The sequence below is a fragment of the Protopterus annectens genome, chromosome 11.part0 (assembly GCF_019279795.1).
Source record: "Protopterus annectens isolate FY-2018-M chromosome 11.part0, PAN1.0, whole genome shotgun sequence".
Lineage (NCBI taxonomy): Eukaryota > Metazoa > Chordata > Ceratodontiformes > Protopteridae > Protopterus > Protopterus annectens.
In genome coordinates, this window is record NC_056745.1 from 1,347,447,721 (window position 1) to 1,347,467,970 (window position 20,250).

Sequence of the window (20,250 nt, forward strand, 5' to 3'; positions counted from 1 at the left end):
TAAATGTACTTTTGTGTCCAATACAACTAGTGCCCAAAAGAAAATATGCATTAGTTTCAACATCAGACTAACATGAATAAAAACTTTCATCACTCGAGACACTAGTACTATCACACAATCCATTACCGACATTTTCTTGATAGTCACCATTACCCTCGTGAGTTGCTATAACCATTCCAAAAAGTCTGGTGAAACTGCTTAGCCTGTTGTGCTGCAGGAAGTGGGGGGATAGTCATAATTTTCACCATCTTCACAGTCTATGGAAGTGTTAAACTCCTCCGAAGCAGAAAATGTCAACAAGCATTTCTTTCTTGCTCAAACCTCACGTGATTACGTGATCTTCTTCGATTGGCTCTTGCCAAAAAGGCTCTGCCATTGTCATAATCATGGAGGTCTCTAAAGAGTTTACCCTTTTTTCTTTCCACTATTTCCACTTCATAAGTTTTTAATTTAGCATTAACATCCATTAAAAATTTGTCCAAGTATTCAACATTCACCCCCGAGGATAAAGTGGAACAGGTTGATCTAATCTTTTCATTTAGTTCCTTCTGTTTCACCCTATCTCTTTCGAGCAGTGTAACAACCCATTCCATAGTACGTCTATGGGCTGCTGCAGCCCTGCTGTTTGTGAAATTGTATATCAACTTCATTGTCCAAATCAAACGGTGAGGAAGGATCTTTATATGCCCTCAGTCCCCTCAGGTTAATGTCCAACTCTGTGTATTTTTGGAGACTTTGAATATTGAAAAATACAGCAGTCTCCCTCCATATCAGTTTCTTCAACTGCTCAAACAGTACCTTGTTTTCTGATGTAAGCAATGACGACAATCTATGGCAAATATTACCAAATGGATTGTTAAACCGTTTGTTCCTTTCTTCTTCCCATTTCTCATACAGTCTGCATGCATTCTTTTCTCTTTCCACACCACTATTAACATTATCCTGGCAATTAATACGTTCACCAGAGTGGATAAGAAAGCTGTCCAAGGACCATTGAGTACTATCTATAACTGGTTCCCGGAAAATATGAGGCAGGTTTAAATTTGGATCACTGGCCATGAATCCAGCAAAATAAAACCAAAACACCACTAAACCAAAGTAGTAAAACAAAAAGACAACCAGTCAGTGTGCAACAAATGCTTTAATAATATCTCTTTTTATGATATTTTTCCTCCTTGAAGGCTTTGGCCAAGACATTGGAAAGATTATTAAAGCATTTGTTGGACACAGGCTGGTTGTTTTTTTCGTTTAGTTCCTCCAGGATGCTTGCATTGACAAAGACCAAAAACCTCTAAGTAAGTAAATAATGGGTCTTATACGTCTCCAAATTTATGAAGGGGTAGTTGAAGTCACCCATAAGTATGGTGTTAGACTGAATGTTAATAGATTCCAGTTAGTTTATGTAGGAGGTGTGGTTTTCTAGAGTCATGTTAGGGGATATGCGTCTAGCAAGGATATGATAGGGGGCCGATATGGTTAACTGGGTATGGAACAGCTCAAGTGAGTCATGTTGTTGGACCAGTCTAGCAGTGTACTTGACCTCCTCAGTGTTCATAAAGGATGATTCATGGCAATCAGAATCCAGTGTAAGGCTAAGGCACTATTCATAATCTCAGCCTATGCCTTGCAGCAAGGTTTTAATAGTGAGCAAAAGACTGCATTCAGAGACCAATTGCAGGACCTACTAGATAAAGCAGGACAACATCAATTGGTATTGATAATGGGTGACCTAAATGCACATATTGGGAGAGACAGATCAAAATATGATGACTGTCTTGGACCACCACAGTGGTAGGGCAACAGGAATAAAGGAGTGGCTATTCTAGACTTCCGTCTGGCAAATGGCTTGATAGTAGCCAACACATGGTTCAGCAAGACAGACAGCCACAGCATCACTTACAAGAGTGGCCAATATGCAGCTCAGGTACACTTCCTCCAAGTAAGGAAAGGGTACTGCAGTAGAATCAACAATTGTAAAGTCATCCCCAATAAAACAGTCATCCCACAACATAAACCAGCTGTTGCCACAACCAGCTACAAGCAGTGGTCATAGAAGGGTCTAAGGTCAACAGACACCAGGCCGAAGACCTGGAAGTTGACTGTACAGAAAGCACAACAGTTCAAGAAATTACTCAGTGCTCTAGTATCTCAAGAAGAAGAGGAAATAGGTGGAGTTGAAGAAGAATGGCAACACCTAAAAACATCATGTGTGCAGACTACAGAACAGGTATGTGGTTGTAACAGATATGGAAATAAGGAACATAAGGAAAGCCAGTGGTAGAATACAAAAGTCCAGAAAGTCATCAAGAGAAAGGAGTGCAGGAAAAAGTGAGATATCGAAAAGATGGTCCAGACTAAGAAAGAATACTGGTTGGCTAACAAAAAGGCTAAGAGATACATTGCAATAGCAAATAACAAGGCATCAGAGGCACTCTACCAGCCTCTGGAAAGTGACTCATTAGATGGCACAAAGAAACTTTATCAGGTTGCAAGGCAGAGACAAAAATATATAGTCATGCACTCTCTACAAGGGATGCCATTGACAATCAGCTTACCACCCCAAAGAAAATCAAAGGCAGGTGGAAGGAGTACTTTCAGCAACTTCTGAATGAAGAAAACCCCACAAAGCTGTATTGACCCAGACACAGCCTATGATGAAAGAAAAGAAGGAACTCAGCAGCACTAAGGGAAATGAAGTCAGGGATAGCAGCTGGCTCAGATGAGGTCAAAGCAGATATGATTGAGATGTTGGGTGAGAAAGGGGAGAAACAGCTACTGAGGGTATTCATAGCAGTATGGAGAGGAAGGCATATCCAAGATGACTGGAGAATAAGCATATTAGTGCCAGTTTACAAGAACAAAGGGGACATCCTCAGCTGTGGGCAGTACAGTGGTATCAAACCCCTGTCACACTGCATGAAAGTACTGGAGAGGGAGATTAATAAACAAATACACAAAGTAGTAGAAAGTAAGATGGAAAATGAACAGTTAAAATTCAGATCAGAATGCAGCACAATCAACCCAATGTTTGCAGTGAGACAGATAGGTGAGAAAAAAGCAAGAGATGAGGAAAGAGCCCAAGTCGGCAATCTTAGACTTGGAGATAGCAAATGACAAGTTACCGAGAAACTTGATTTGGGCTATTCCATGATGGTTCAAAGACCTAAAGAAGTTGATAGAATTAGTGCAGGCTATGTACAGCTACCCAGTGATTCAAGTATTCAAGTATGAACAGTATTTAATGTCATTGAAGGTTTCACAGGGGGAATGGCTGTACATCAGGATTCAGCTCTGAGTCCACTGCTGTTCATACTAGTGATCGACTACATTAACAAAGTTGTATGCAGATGATGTGGCATTATAGGATAGGAGAATGGAATGCAAAAATGAAGGTGTATGGGGTGAGACTGAGTACAGATAAGACAGGTATAATGGCAGCAAATGGATGAATTAATTGAGATAGAAGGGAAAATAGTGGAAAAGGTTAAGTGCTTCAAGTATCTGGGAGGGGTTGTTGAGAAGAAGGGAAGTCTGGATGTGGATATCAAAGAAAAAATCAGAGGGGGCTACAGCCAACTGGCACAGAGTGTCAGGTGTGGTATATGACAGAAGAATCCCAAAGAAGCTAAAAAGTAAGGTGTACAAAACAGTGGTACGACCAGTACTACTGTGTGGCATGGAAACCTGAGTAGTAAAGGCAGTGCAGTTGATGAAGGTAGAGGTGATGGAGATAAAATGCCTGAGATGCCTGGTAGGATGTACACTGAGGGTCAAACCAAGAAATGATGACATCAGCGATAAAGCCAACATTGTTCTAATTGCAGAGAATGTCAACAGAACATATTATGGTTGTTTGGGCACATGCAGAAAAGCAGAAGATAATCTGGTGAAGACAATTTGAAAAAGAAGGAAGACGCCAAGAGGAAATGAAGGTGTCCAGCAAACAGATGGATAGAGTGTATGAGAGAAGACCTGAGAAGGTCAGGCATGACTGTCAAAGAAGGTAGGAGAGTGGCACTGAATTGAGAGAGATGCTAAAAGTTGACACAACATCCTGTTCCCATGTAGAAAATGGGAAAAAGTGGGGTTGATGATGCTGACCCATGAATGGGATGGTGATGAACATCTTTGTGAGGGCTAAGCATGTTTTGTGCCCTGTTTTGCCCACATCCATTGCTTCCAAAAGAACGAATAGAGGACAAAAGAGGTTTATAAAAGCCACTAGATCTTTGTGACTAACTACCACCTATCAAGTCATCAATCAATTTGAAAATAAGTTTTCAAATTTCTCACATAAAAAGAACACGTTGTACCATCTAAATAAATGCTATGTAGCTTAAGGTATTAGTAAATGTTACATAAAAGAGAATTAAATTTGGGCTTTTTATTCCAGTGGGTCTTTAACCCACCACTACATTTGACATTTAAAATATTTGAGCACATGTGTGAATTAGATATCAGGGGTTGGGTGGGGTAAAAGTAAAACTAACTACAAATTTAATATCACCTTGCAGGAGTAAGGGTTATTAAACCTGATAAGGGTGGGGTTTTGGCATTTTGAGAAAAAAAGAGATTATGAGAACGATGTTGAAGGTGTGGTAGAATTGACGAAGATACCTTCAAATACACATGATCATATTTCCCCAGAACACCAGTGATGTTTGGGTATCCCAAGGTTCATAAACCTTGGGGGATCCCTGTTCTAAGTATATAGACTCACTTCTTAAAAAATATGAACAACAGGTGCCAATTATAAAGATTCGTGGTGGTCTTTCTATCTGACATTAACAACTTTGGGGAAGTGCAGTAACAAACTTCCTAACAATAGTGTAGTAGATTTATATACATTATACCCATTTGAGGGAGTTGAGGATGATCTTTTATTTTAGCTTGTGCCTCTCCTAATCAGAAATTCTGGATATAATTTTGACGTCAAACTTTTCATCTTTGAAAAATGAAGTTTACATGAAACACTGTAGCCAATTTAGTTATGGCATTTTGGAGAGGGGAAGTGTGCTTAACAATTTGGAGTGGAGCAACAAAATTTTATTATATACCCCCGGATCTCATTTTACATTTTCCTAAAGGGAATTCCAATGAAGAAGAAAATTTTGTTTTTGTTGCTTCTACTTAAAAGCAGCTTCCTTCCTAAAGGTTTACTTAAATTTTTTAACTGAACTAAACTGGATGTTGAGGCTACCCAAGTACCCTGATTGATGACATGATAGGTGAAGAGTTAAACAAAAAAGAGGCTTTGGCTTTTTCTTTTGTCTCTTTTCAGTTATTTACTTTACTAGTGTGTGAATCTAATGAAAATGTAAAAATTAGCCTTGCCAACACCAACACAGTAGATGTACCTATTAATGGGTGGTTGTGTAGTTTTATCACAAATTTTTAATGTGAATTTGTCAGATATGTGACATTCTTTATAAGGTCCCTTATAGTTCGTTACTTGAAAAACTTGGGAAAACGTCTATTATTTACATAGCGTATTGTGCATGTCCTGTCCTTTCTCTATCGGTAAGATAGATAGAAGGTTTAAAGACAGGATATATGAGCACACAATAGAAATAGAGAAATAATAAACGAGACTGGCTACTGGCACACATGGATTCATTCCAGGCCACTCTTTTTTTTTTTATGGGTGTTGACCACCTACCTGATCCCATCAGAGGTGACCTCTTTTTTTATTTGTTGTTTTTAAAATTTATACTGGGGATTCATTATTTTGACCGCTTGTAACATCCATTGCTTCAGTAACCTTTTCAAAGAGGTCGACCAAGCTAAGTAGATAAGACCTGCCCTTGACAAATCTGAACTGACCAGGATTAAAAGACTGTAGGTTTCCTTTATCCTGATTTATTTATTCCTTAATGATCCTTTACATAGCCTTACAGATGAGATTGGTCAAGCTTATGGGTCTATAAATGCTAGGATCCACTGACGTTCCTACTTTGTGTAAGGAAATGACTGTTGCTGCCCTCCATTCATCCCAAACAAAATCTGTTTTGAAGCCTGTGATGATAGGAGGTACTGCCAGCACAGTTGGCTGGAATTTATTTTGTAAATAATTATATGTCATTTGGAAATATTAAACTGATTTATACAAGGTGATTGTGTTACAAATGTATTAGAACTGTATGTCATGTGTATATCAAACTGATTTATACAGATGTTTGTGTTGAAAAGGTATTTGTAAAGTGCTTGTGTTTAAAATGTATCCACAGCATGCCCTACTAGAGAGAACAGAAATGTACATGCACTATTGTAACTGTTTAAATGTATATGTTTTAACAGAGGAAACTGGAAGGTTAACTTTAGTCCAGCAAACTTTAAAATATATGTGAAATTAAATCACTTTACAGGCTAGACTATAAAGATGTTACCTCACAGGTTTCAGTGCAGCCAGAGACACAAAGTCTGTACCAGGAAGCTTTCTGTATTGTCTTTGGGGTGAACTAATTACTACTCTGGAAGCATGGAAGTATAACATTGTTTTATGACTTCCAGCACCTGCCACAGATCTGAACAAAAACCCTTGTGTGTGCACTTTTACAGGTAGGTGCTAAATTCTGCCAGCTTCCAGCAATGAGGGTTTGCATGGGAACTAGAAGTCGGATGACCAGAAGTGATGTTATTCTGCAAGCTGTCCCAGAAGTAATATTTTAGATATTATTTTGAGAAGTCTCTTAGTGAGACAGAGCATTTTTTATTCTGTCTTGGGCCTGACAACAAGAAGGACCACTCACCACATCATCTGCCTTGCTCTATTAAGTAAATAGGGAATAGTAATTATCTTTAGATTCAGTCAGGAATATAGTGAAGCTTGGTTTAGATATTGATTTTCTTTATTTGTCTGAGCCTGCCCATCAATGTTATTTTAAGTATTTCCTGTGATGCAGAATTCTGATATCACTGTGAATATATACTTAGTACTTTCTTGTTCTTTTATTATTTATTATTAAATATATTTAAACCTTTCATTGTGGCTGACCTTTGTAGAGATATTTAAGTTTTGAGAGTATTGCGTACCCTTGGAAGAGCCTTAAGGTAGCTGCAAGAGTGTCTGATGGCAGTCATAACTACCTTATAGTCTGGACAGAAGGGGGCATAGTTTGTAAACCTTTGCCAGCCTTTCCCAGATATGTGTGTGTGTGTGTGTGTGTGTGTGTGTGTGTGTGTGTGTGTGTGTGTGTGTGTGTGTGTGTGTGTGTGTGTGTGTGTGTCTGTGTAAATCAAATCTCCATGAGTGTGTATGTCAGCTACTTGGGCAGGGACATGCAACACTGGTTGGACAGAGAAAGTGCTGGAGGTCTTGGCTAGAACACTCTGCTGAGATCTCAACACTATAGCTGTGCCACCTGGGAGTCTTATCGGTATACTGGAAAAAGAGGGAGAAACCAGCCCTGGACTGACTGTGTTCCCTGTGTGCTCTTAACTGAATGTGTAATTGAATGGGTGCATATAATGTTGGAGAGAGATCAAGTAAAACACAAAAAAATGAGACAGGAACTGGCAGTTCTCTCGCAAACCATTAGCAGCTCTATGAACATGTAGAATATTAATGCTTTCCTGCAGAGAACTAATAAAGAGTTGCTCTCTTTAGAAGCTGATCTTGTTGAACAGAAGAAATCTAAATTAACAAGAGATATCAACGAATATGAAGCAGGGCATGCTTTTTCGTTTTCTTCCAATTGGAAAGCAGGAAACTGGCGAGGTCAACACGTTAGGTTAAAAAACGCTGCCTCAACTTCATTTGCTTTTTCGGAAGGGGAGAGCCATTACAAGATGGATGCCAGTGAAGAATTTCCTGAGTTACCCCAGCCACAATGACCAGAAGAACATCGGCATACATTTTGGAACCAGGGAGATCAGCAACAGTACCAGCAGCAGTATCAACAGGGACAGAAACAGAACAGAAATCATGGGGCTAATGGCAGTAACCCAGAAGGAGGATACAAAATGGACTTTAAGCAGGGACACAGTAATGGACATTACTACAACAAAAGGTTGACATTAAGGTATGTACTGAACCGAGTTTGTTGTTGAATTCATCAGGATGTAATTTAACACAGGAGCAAGTGTCAATATTAAATTTGAGGCTTAAGTTTGTGCCCACTGTGCTACCTAGAGGTCATATAGTTAAGGAAGAGATGTTTAGGTTTATACAGAAAGTGTATTTGAAGTATCATTTTGCCATGCATTTAAAAAATAATAATGCAAGTAACAATTCTTTGCTTTATGATTCTGATGATATTTTTTTTTCCTGTAATGAAGGAGCTGGGGAAATGTCTGATGGTAACAATGATGATAGCATGTTTCCTAATGCATAGTGTGAAATAGATGTATCAGCTATACCAGTGTTTAACAAATTCATGCCACCCTTTGAAAACACACGTATTTCACAGTCTGGCTCCATGACATGTTTTGGAGGTGAAAATATTTGTGATAGTGTTTTGTCAAATAAATATGAGATATCTTATAATTTAACTTTAAAAGAGTGGCAAGCTTTGAAAGTGCTGAGAAGTAGGAAGGATATAATAATAAAACCTTCGGATAAAGGGAATAAAATAGTAATTATGAACACATTTCAATATTATAGAATGTGTATAGAGCACTTGGAGGATGTTGATGTGTATGAAAAATGTGATAGGAATAAATATGAGCAAGCAGTAATTGAATATGAGAAAATGTTAGATAAAAGTGTTAGGTTGGGCTACTTCACTGAGAAGGATGTCAGGGATAGGTTGTTCAACCGAAACAGTGAGATAGCCGTTTTCTTTTGCCTGCCTAAGGTACATAAAAGTATGGAAAATCCACCTGGTAGACCTATTATTTCGGCTTGCAAATATTTTTTACATAATATTGGTTTGGTACTACATAAAATATTGTTACCATATGTCCAGAGATCTTTGGCATATATACAAGACAGTTTTGATTTCTTAAGGAAAGTTTCCCCTTTAATTTGGAGCAAGGATAAATATTGGTTAGTGGTTGATGTTAAAAGTTTGTATACCACTATTAAGCATAGAGATGGTCTGGAGGCTATTGCATATTTTTTGGGTGATAGCCCCTTCTCTAATTTTGTAGTTGATTTGGTAAATTTTTGTCTTAAGAATAATTAATTTATTTTGATGATGTATTGTATAGACAGAAACAAGGCACTGCAATGGGGGTAGCATTTGCCCTCATTTATGCCATTCTTTTTATGTCTTTTTTTGAGATTAAGTTTTTATTTAATTTGAATTTTATGAAAAAATATGTTATTTCTTATTTTTGTTTTATTGATGATTTGATATTTGTTTGTGAGGGTGGTATGGACGAAGTTGATGAGTTTATGTTGGAAATACATAAAAATCCTTTTGGCCTTTCATTTGATGGCCTTCAGAAAGGGAATAAAGTGATATATTTGGACCTCGTTTTGGAGGGTAAGGAAAGTGGAGATATCTTATCAAACATACATAGACAATTTGTTGATGGTAATCAATATTTACACTCTACTAGTTGTCATTCACCCCATGTTTTAAAAGCTTTACCCTTTGGGGAAATATTACGTATCTCTAGATTATGTAGTGATAAGAATTTGTTGCTAAATGAGATAGGACATACTAGAGATATGTTTTTGAGAAAGGGTTATGATCCAGTTATTATGCAAGAAGCCCAGACAAGAGTATGGGAAAAAATAAATATAGGTAAAAACGTGAGAAGTATTAATAAGTATAAATACAATGACATCCATAATATGTATGGAAGTAAAACAAATTATAAAAATGTAATAAATCCCATTTACTATGTGTCTGTTTACAATATTAAAAGTGAAGAAGTGAGGACATTAATAGAGTACTGCTGGAAATATTTGTTGGAGGATAGGTTTTTGGCAGATATTTTGCCTAGGAAACCTTTTTTCTCCTATAAAAGGGGACAAAATTTGAGAGATATGTTAGTATATGGTAAATTTTGAATGCCATTTGTGAATATATCAGACACACCATCAGTCAGAGGAACATTATGTTGTAATAAGTGCAGCATATGTACACATATTGTGAATGTGTTTAATAATATAAATGGTGTTAAATTTGAACCTAGAGGCACCTATTCATGTAGAAGTAAAGGAGTTATATATGCCCCTAGGTGCCCTTGTCAGCTATAATGTACAGGGGAAACTAAACGTGCCTTTCATATCAGTTTCATGGAGCATTTAAGGGATATTAAGAATATAAGGGAAGACTAAATGATTGCTTTACATTTTAAAATGCTACATAATAGTGATTTCACTTTATTACAAAGTACAATTTTAGAAAGAGTGGAATGTTTACATAATGATGAAAATGTATTGAAACATAAGTTATTGTATAAGGAAAGTATTTATATTTTAAAATATAAAACACTGGTGCCAAAGGGCCTAAATAATGAGTTGAATTGGAAGTGTTTACTTTAAGGGGGTAATTTATTGTTTAATTATTAATTGAATGTAATTAATTATGTGGGATATAAAAATGTGTGTATTTTTTGAGTGTTTGATATTCCTTGAAGGTGGAGACACCGAAGCGCTAGAAAAATAAAGAACAGAGTATCTTGCATAGCTGTTTGACTTTTTGTTTACTTTTTGTTTACCACAGTCGGTGGTTTTCTTTGGGTCAGAGTTGTTTGTGATATGTGTGTGTGTGTGTGTGTGTGTTAATCAAATCTCCATGAGTGTGTATGTCAACTACTTGGGCAGGGACATGCAACATTGGTTGGACAGAGAAGGTGCTGGAGGTCTTGGCTAGAAAACTCTGTTGAGATCTCAACACTATAGCTGTGCCACTGGGGAGTCTTATCAGGATACTGGAAAAAAAGGGAGAAACCAGCCCTGAACTGAATGTGTTCCCTATGTGCTCTTAAGGGAACTTGTGCTTGATTGTACATGATGCAGAGAACTTCATCTGGAGATACTGTGTGTGTATCTGTTATCCTATCAGTGAACATCTCCCACTGGTGCCAGTGGTGAGGATTGAGGCTCCTTGATTACTGGTCCAGAGGTGGAGGGCCATCACAAAGCCAATACTGAATAACTTCTGTAGGGAATCAGATTTGTTTGAGGCAGATCATCTGGTAGCCTGGTATGTTATCTGGCCCCATAGACATACTATTATTGGCCATAGATAGCTCCTTGATAACTTGTGCTTAGGAGATTTGAGAGGAGCGATGTAGATGTTGGTATTTGATCTAAGAATATTTGAAGGGGGGTGAAGTTTGAGCTAAATTTGTCTGCTAACAGATTAGCTATGTATTCTGAGTCTGAGTATACAATATTATTTACTATTATCTCTGCAGAGTGCTGGGACGTTTCTGAGATTTTTAAAATAATAAAAGAAGGGTTTGTGTTTATCTATCACCTGGGTGGCTATTTTTACCTCATATTTCACTTTGGTTGATTTGATCAGGGTCCAGATTTCCTTATTTAATTTAACAAAAGTGTTATTGGCATCTTGAGAGTTATATTTATTTTTGTGTGCAATAATTGTCTTTTATTATAGAGCCTGTTTATAACTGGCTTCCACCATATGGATTTATTTTTAAATGTTTCACGTATTTATTTCTGAGGAAAGCAGATACATAAATGCAGCTATTTACATGCACATTGAATCTGGCAGTGAAGACTCCACATAATCTTTTAGGTCATCAAGATGGAAGGTGGTTTTGAATTTCACCAGGTCATCACTCAGTTTTAGTGTATTGACCTTTGCATAATCTCTGAATATCACTGTATTGGAAGATACTTGAGGTTTCACTTTTATGGTGAATGTGATTGACTTGTGGTCTGATTTGGCCAGGAAATAAGTTACCACAAGTGGGGAGCAAAGCTGTCCCATATTGTTAAGGACTAAGCAGTGGATTTCATCACCCCTGTTTGGGATATGGACTAACTGGTCTAGAGGGTCTGTGTTGATTATGTCCAGTAATCTCTGAGCATACATGTTTGAGGACATATAGATCTCCTAGTTTATGGAGGGTGGTTGACGTCTCCTAGGAGAATGGTGTTTGGCTTAATAAGTAGGGACTTGATACTAGTTAGGAAGGAGGTATGGGCCATGGGGAGCATAGAGGGGGGTCCTATAATTAGCTATGAAAAAAGCTGTTAGAAACAGAGTCTGGTATATGTATTCACTTTTGTTAGCCTTTCTAATATACTCAGAATGTGTGTTGTTCTCAATATTATTTTATTTATTTATTTATTATATATTTATTTTACATTTGCTTATCGGGTTTGTTGAGCTGAGCTGATAGCCATTTTCAGCAGAAGCCTGGGGAGAAAAGCTCCACAAATTAACAATGAGATTATAACAGTATGTGAGAATAGTATATATAAAGAAAACAATTAACATCTGTAAGTTGTAAACAATACAAGCATAGATATTATTTACAGAGATAAAACTGACATTAAATTTCAGATATTTGCAAAAGAAATTATGTGAAAAGTTAATGAGTACAGCTAAGCTACCTAGATAAGGAAGACTACTAGGGCTGACACTTGACAGAAATTAAACTAGTGAGGGCAGAAACAATAAAGTAGTTAGGAGAGGAAGATAGTTTATGGAGGGTGAGTACAGTGGGATGACCAGTGATTTTTTAGATAGTCTTTGGTGGCTGATTTAAATTCCTTTGTTTTTTTACGTGATCTAATTTCCAGTGGGAGTTTGTTCCAGGAAATGGTAAGGTAGTAACTGTACAGGCTTTGACCAGTTTTACTCTTGGGTTTATAAATTTGTAGTAAGTCTTGGTCTGAGCTTCGTAGAATCCTAGAAGGAGAGTAGAAGGAGATTAGAGAAAACAAGTTTGGACAGAAAGATGGTTTGTACAGGATGAAGTGGATAATCTGAAGCTGAAGAGTTAGAGTGATGAGATCTATAGCTTTAATTTGCAGCAAATCTGGCCACTTTGTTATAGATATGCTCAAACTTAGTTAAGAGAGAGATATGGAGGTTGGGAAGGTTCTGAGAGCTGTACAGTAGGTTTGTAAGAGACAGGCATGAGAGAGGGAGACTTTAGCTTTGTTAGTTGAGAACTTTTTATTTCTATATAAGAGGCTGACTTTTTGATGGATTTTCTTAATACAATTATTAACATGCAAATTGAATTTCAATTGGTCATCAGTCATGAAGCCAAGAAGTTCTGTGTTGGGTTCAACTATAATAGGAGTATTATTTAGGGACTGGATAGCAAAAGTGGATTTAAGGTTATTTAGGTTTTTGGGAAGAAAAAGTAAGAGTTTAGTTTTTGGGGGATTCAGAATTAGCTGATTTTTAGAGAGCCAATATGGTATTAACTGCTCATCGAAATGTGAATAAATAAATAAATTTCTGGGTAATAGAGTTTAAGTCAGAGAAGGTGTCTGATATGGTGATAACTGTAGAGTCATCAGCATACTGAATGAGGGATGACTGAGGGAAGGAGGTATGGAAAAGATTAGTAAAGATATTGAAGAGTAGTGGACCAAGGATAGATCATTGGGGCACACCCATTTTTATAGGGAGGGGAGGTGAGGAGAGAGAGCTGAGAGCCATTTTGCTGACTGTAGCTGGTCTGTGAGGTAACTAGTAACCCAGGCTATGGTAGAGGTAGAGAAATTAAGATTAGTGAGTTTGTCCTGAGGAAGGGAGTGAGCGACTGTATCAAATGCTTTTGAGAGATCTAGAAATAGGCATGACACTAATTTATTGTTATCTCTGGCCCCAGAAATTGTATTAATAATGGATAGGAGGGTGGTAGTGGAGCTGTATTTTGGATGAAAGCCATGTTGTGTGAGGGAGAGCAGATTTTCTTCAAGTAAGTGTTCCATGACTTGCTTATGCACACATTTTTCTAATATTTTAGAGAGAGGTGACAGGATGGCTATGGGTCTGAAAATGGAGATTTCTGTGGGCTTTCCTCTTTTGTGTATAGGTAGGGTATAGAATTATTTCCAGTTGGAGGGAACTTTTGATTCAGAGATGGAACAGTTTATGAGTATAAAGATTGTGAGGGCTAGAGAGTCTGCCGCTATCTGGAGGAAGTATGGAGCTAGATTATCGGCAGAGGTAGAGCAAGGCTTTAGTTTGCGAAGCGGAGATTTAATATAGTTAGTATTAGTTAAAGTTACTACTTTCTTTTTTCCCAGGGAACTCCTAGAACACTCTTCAAATTTTGTCAAGATTATAAAGGAAACATTATTATTTCATTTTACATTATTATCATTTTACATAATTGTATTATATAATAGGTCCTCCTTTTAAGATGTATTAAAGTGCCAAATGTTATCAAAAATTAGCTTAGCTGAAGTTTTATAATGAACAGTAAGTGGGGAGCCAGAAATTCCCCTCAAAGAATTAAGTAACGTGTCGAGAGATGTTTCATTCAATTGAAATTTAGACAGCCATTTATGGCTCAGATTGTCAAATTTTAGAAGCAAATACATCATAACCTTTATGACGTATTATACATTTCTGGATAGTGATTGGAATAAGAAATGCGTCCTCAGTTTAAGTAGCTAGGCTAGTAATAAACAGCACTTAGCACTTTTCTGAAATTGAACCTGATGGCAAAATGTCAACCATAAGAATAAAAAAAGCATGGAACTTTAATAAATGCAAATAACCAGGGGAAATAAATACATATTATATTGTAGTGAAAAAGAAGTCAAGACTTTAATAAATTAAAAACAAGGAACTAAAACATTCAGGGTAGTGCTTTCATTCATTGTTCATGCACTTCATCAGACCTTTCCACAATTTCTGGATATCAGTCAGGGACTGCACAGTAAATATAGTTTCAACATACCAGTTCCCAAATGGGACATCGGAGATTCCCAAAATAAAAGTTAATTGTCTTTGTTGTGCACTAGCACAAATGAGGTCTCATGTTCAGCATTGTTAATGTTTCCTGTATTTGAACTCTGCATTATGAATTATAGGTTGAGTGCTGTAGCTACTCCAGAAGAGTTGGTGACCAGTTGCCTGCAAAATTAAAAAAAAAAAAATAGAAAAAACAAAAATCAAGAAAATAAAAATGAATTGTTAAGTGCAGATAGCCAAAAAAAATCAAGAAAATAAAAATGAATTGTTAAGTGCAGATAGCCAAAAAAAATCAAGAAAATAAAAATGAATTGTTAAGTGCAGATAGCCAAAAAAAAATCAAGAAAATAAAAATGAATTGTTAAGTGCAGATAGCCAAAAAAAAAATCAAGAAAATAAAAATGAATTGTTAAGTGCAGTTAGCCAAAAACAAAAATCAAGAAAATAAAAATGAATTGTTAAGTGCAGATAGCCAAAAAAAAATCAAGAAAATAAAAATGAATTGTTAAGTGCAGATAGCCAAAAAAAATCAAGGCACTGTAGAGTGCACTATTAGCACTTTCATTTATTACACATGAACTTCATCAATTCTTAAAATATTTGATATCCTTAATGGACATTCTGCCATCTATTTATTTTTAATGTTATTTTGTCCATTTGTTGACCAGATAAGCCCACAGAACATAAATGTCCCTTTTTAGGGGCAACTTGGGAACACTGTCTGGTTAAGTGACTTTCCCAGTGACACACAATATGTAAACAGAGGCTGAGAAGGACCCAAACCCTCAACCACTTGTTAACAAACCATAGACTTAATTCTTGGTGTGAACTGCCAGACTTAAAATATTTGATGTCATTTTTGGAAATGTCACCATCTTTTTTAACCAGGTAAGCCTGCTGGACATGTATACCTTTTGAGGGATGACCTGGAAACACTGCTGTGTTAAATGACTTGCTTAGACTCACACAGTAGGCAAAGCGAGGCTAAGAGAATCAAACTCTGGACTACAAGAAGCAGCTCATTAACAGCTCATAGAGCATGATGCCTATGCTAACTGCCAGAATATTTTCTACAACTTGTGGATCTCTACCTTGGCTTGTATAGTAACTGCAATCTCAACACACCAGTACCAAAATAGGGCAGTACAAGTCCTTAAGATAAGAGTTACGTAATCTACTTTGTTTTGTATTGGTACCAATAAGATCTCAGCTAAAAAAATATTATTAGCATTACCTCTATCAGAGATTTAGTTATGAACTGTTGTGATTGCATTAGGTTAATGTTAGTACTGTAGTCATTTCCAAAATTCAAAGCTGCCACCTCAGCAGTTTTTCATTTACCAGTTCCTCATAGAAACACAATTCAAAGAGAGGTAAACGTACTTCAGAGTCATAAATGCATACAGCCAAAGCAAATAAGTAAATGATCACTACACTATAGCAGAAAACAAGTCAGAGCTTTAATAAATTAAAATCAGTGAAATGCAACATGCAACATTAATTCAGTTCATATAAACTTTATAAGACCTAAATGAAGTTTTATAAACGTTTATGAACATTGAACGATAGCAGCAATGGTGCGAGTTTTATTTCACTGACTAATTTATTGAAGTCCAAAATTCTTTTCTACTACAATAAAGAGATTATTTAAAAACTCAACTTTCCAAGCCAGGAGGGGGGATATTCACTGCCAAGACTGTTATCACCATGGATGGGGGCATGCATTATTTTCTCTCAATTCCTAGAAAAAATGCAAAAAGTCAAACCCTAGATGTTGAAGGTGGAAGATATTTTACCCATCTAGAGAAGGGAGATTTAGGTTCACATATAGGACCAAAAATGTATCATGTTATTGAGAAGAAATAACTTTAAGAAATGGCCATGTACAGTTTAATGTTTTTTTAATGAAGGGTGATACAAAGTTACCAGGCATCTAACGCAAATTAAAAAAAATAAATAAATGGGAAGCTCTGGTAAAATTAGCATTATTTAAATGATCTAGAATATTCATTTTCCCTTTGTAAGCTAAATCTACACCAATGTTACCACCAGTTGAAAATTACCTGCCAGATTTTAACAGCATATATCCTTCAATTATCAGTCCCCATTCTGAGTTATCAAGTGATGTTTCTGTGACTATAGCTGTATTAGGCTTAACATTTTTTTTTTACTAACAGACCACATATATTTATCAGGCTTCTGAAATGTATATCTCTATCTATATCTGTATCTGTATCTGTCTATATCTATACCTATATATATCTATATCAGTGATGGTGAACTTTTTGGGCTCGGCATGTCAATAATTTGGAAAATGCCTATCTTGACTCTGCTGGCTTGTCACCCCCCCAACCCACAAACAAAAGAGAAACAATTCTTTGCATATTCATTTATTTAAAAAAATACAATACAATCATATGTGCTACTATGTATTATAAAAGTAAAAGAAAAATCAGTGATTTACAATAGAGAAAACAATATGTGCGCTGATAACTGGGCTTAAAATAGTTTTCCAAAAAAAATATTCTACTTTTAATAGTAATTTGTTATTGAACTGAAAAACAATTTGAAACACATTGCATTTGATTTGATAAACATCAATTAATGACTTTTTTTTGTCACTGAGTTTTAATAGATAAGTGCAGGGTCACACATTTCTTGTATTCTTGTTCATTCAGTTTCTTTGGTAACTCGGGTTTTGATGAACGCTGGTGTGTCACCCAAAACAGTGTGGCATGTGAGGTTTGCCATCACTGATTTATATATCAGCAGGTCATCATGGGGAATTAACCACTTTCCACTGATTTGCAATTTTTCATTTTCTTGAATTAAACAAATCCCTATCTCTAATTTGACTAAAATAAGCTTAGTTATAGATGAATTAGTACATTTGTTCCAGGTCAGATCATAGGATTCCCAGTCATACCCAGGATCAAAAACAGATCTGGTCATTTATACTGCACTGCCCATACAGCACCCTGGAAAAGGATTTCACTTGTATTCTGCAAATTTCTTGTAAGTATGCTTTCAAAACTGATGAAAAGCCTATTTCCATAGTAACTGGGTGTTTAATTGTAGAGTTGCATGAACATGCTCTGTTACCAGACACACATTGTAATTCAAGTTTGTAAACTTACTTCTGTCATGAAATCTATAGCTCCTGTCTGATGATAATGCCAAAATGATTGATTAACACTATCAGTTATTACATGCTTTTAAACTTTCTGCTGATGTTCTGCATACATATTACCTGGTCTTCTTGTATCTCATCTTTATTGGTACCATATGTGATAATCTCTGTCACTCTGAAGTTTGTTAAACAACACTTTATCATGCCACACCACACAGCTGGCAATATTTATACTTTTTATTTCTAGTTCTAGTTCTAGAGATAGCTAGAGCTCCCTAAAAATAATTTAAAAAAAGAATGCTCATACACAGCTTAAATGTTACTGTTTTATTCCATTTTTAACAATATCGTTTTGCCTTATGAAAGAATTCAGATTTGTTTCTGTTCCAGTTTTACTGGCTGGCTTCCTTCTTACCAACCAAACCAAGTGACACAGACAGCCCAAAGCATAATTCCCCTGTGGCCTTAGCACAGGACTAAGGCCACAGGAGGGTCAAAATACATAAGGGATAAATTTACAGTAGTTGACATTACTTGATATGTGTTTTTAAGTGCTTTGAAGGCAGCAGGTGTATACATAGTTCCGGATCCCATATACATATAAGTATTTTTCAGCATTAATTATTTAGTGAGTCAAGAGCCATATACATGATAGGTACAAATATACATCCAAAACCTTGCACTTAAAACATTAACAAAAAGATTTTACATTACACCTCGATAAAACAGAAAATGATTTTTATGTTGCTTTGTTGTCTGCTTTTTTATAACAGCGTGTTGCTTCAGTCACTTATTTCTACTTTTCATTTCTTTCTGGCACAGCATGAGAATATTGTTGTGTTGCTTCACTGTCATTTATTTTTCTTCGTTTTAATCATAGCGCGTTATTTCAGTAACTTGTTTTTTATCTTCCTTTCCTTTCTCCACAGCATCCACCATCTTCAGGTGCTGTGCACCAGTACTCCAATGAAGCCCATCAAAATAAAACACTGTGCCATTGATCTGCATGATCCAAGCTATTCAACACAATTGAAAATGTAGGATTGCACAGAGCTGTGTTTTCTCTTGCTGAGATCCATTGTGTTTGACCTCTAGAGGTCTCGAGTACTGTTCCACCCGTGGGAGTGGGATGTCAACTTCTCCACCTATGGAAAGAAACAGAAATTTACCAAGGCTTTTTGCATGCTGCTGTAATCACTATTTCTGTCACTTCAACTAATATTTAGAAATAAATAACATTGAATTAATAACTGTAAAAATGCAGCATGAAAGAAAAAAATCAGTTGATGTTAACTAATAGCAAATTATAAAATATAAGCAGCTTTTTAAACTCCAGTTTGAATGTATTCATAGATTAAACCTCCATTTACTGTTATTTCTCAGTTGTTCAGTATTTAGGAAATTATATGGACAGTAACCTAACTTTTGACCAACATATGTCCATTATTGTAAGAAAGTCCTTATATATTGCACAGATTATAAACAAAGGGATTGTGTATAGATCTAGGGATGTCATTGTCCACCTTTACTCAGCCCAATAGACCAGCCATTGAATATAGTCCTCATTGGCATGTATCTGTCCAGGCACATGCAACAACTGTAATGCTCACAGACTAACCATACTAAAAGAATACAAGACCTAAACAACATGTCCTACATAGATTGACTCAAAGCCTTGTCACTATATTCAGTATCCTACAGACTGCTAAGAGGTGACTTGTGTCTGGCACAAGCCATCCTTTGACCCGATACTGATGGATTTACTGCACATAATCAAGTTAAGTGTCATCAGAAATACTCAGTATAGAGATTTCAATCTCTTCTGCAACAGAAACAAAATGGTTTGGAGGTGCAGGCATATCTCACAGAGGATACTGCTGCTCTGGAACAGACTCCCCTTCCAAAAAACACAAAGTTCATCCCTGTCCATATTTAAGTGCAACTTGGATTGATGGGTGGGAAATAGAAAATTTACTCCAGGACTGTCCCCTGTGCTACTAATGGGCAGACACAGTTCCTAAATGTTTTATCTCATGAAAGGGCCCCTTCAAATTATCTATGGTATGATCCCAGTTATTCTCATTAGGGGTAATATATACTTAGTGACCATTGGATGGGTAAGGCCAAATGGGCTAGGTTAATTCAAGCACAATAAGGGAAACTGTCTAGGCTTAAAATGGCCAGCAAGGGCATCTAGTTTAGTACATACCTATGAACTTATTTATCTGTTGCATTTATTTTATGATTAACTAGGAAGATCTTTTACGTAAATAAGATTGGCTTTAGAAGGATCAATGAGATTTGCTT

At 36.4% G+C, this 20,250-nt stretch overlaps 1 long non-coding RNA gene across 1 annotated transcript in view; it reads right to left on the reverse strand.

Moving 5' to 3' along the window:
• Nucleotides 1-18,255: 18,255 nt before the first annotated feature.
• Nucleotides 18,256-20,250, reverse strand: part of LOC122814874 — a 7,272-nt gene continuing 5,277 nt past the window's right edge. The window contains exon 2 of the long non-coding RNA XR_006366922.1: nt 18,256-19,088. This is a non-coding gene — a long non-coding RNA (uncharacterized LOC122814874). The remainder of the gene's footprint in view (nt 19,089-20,250) is intronic.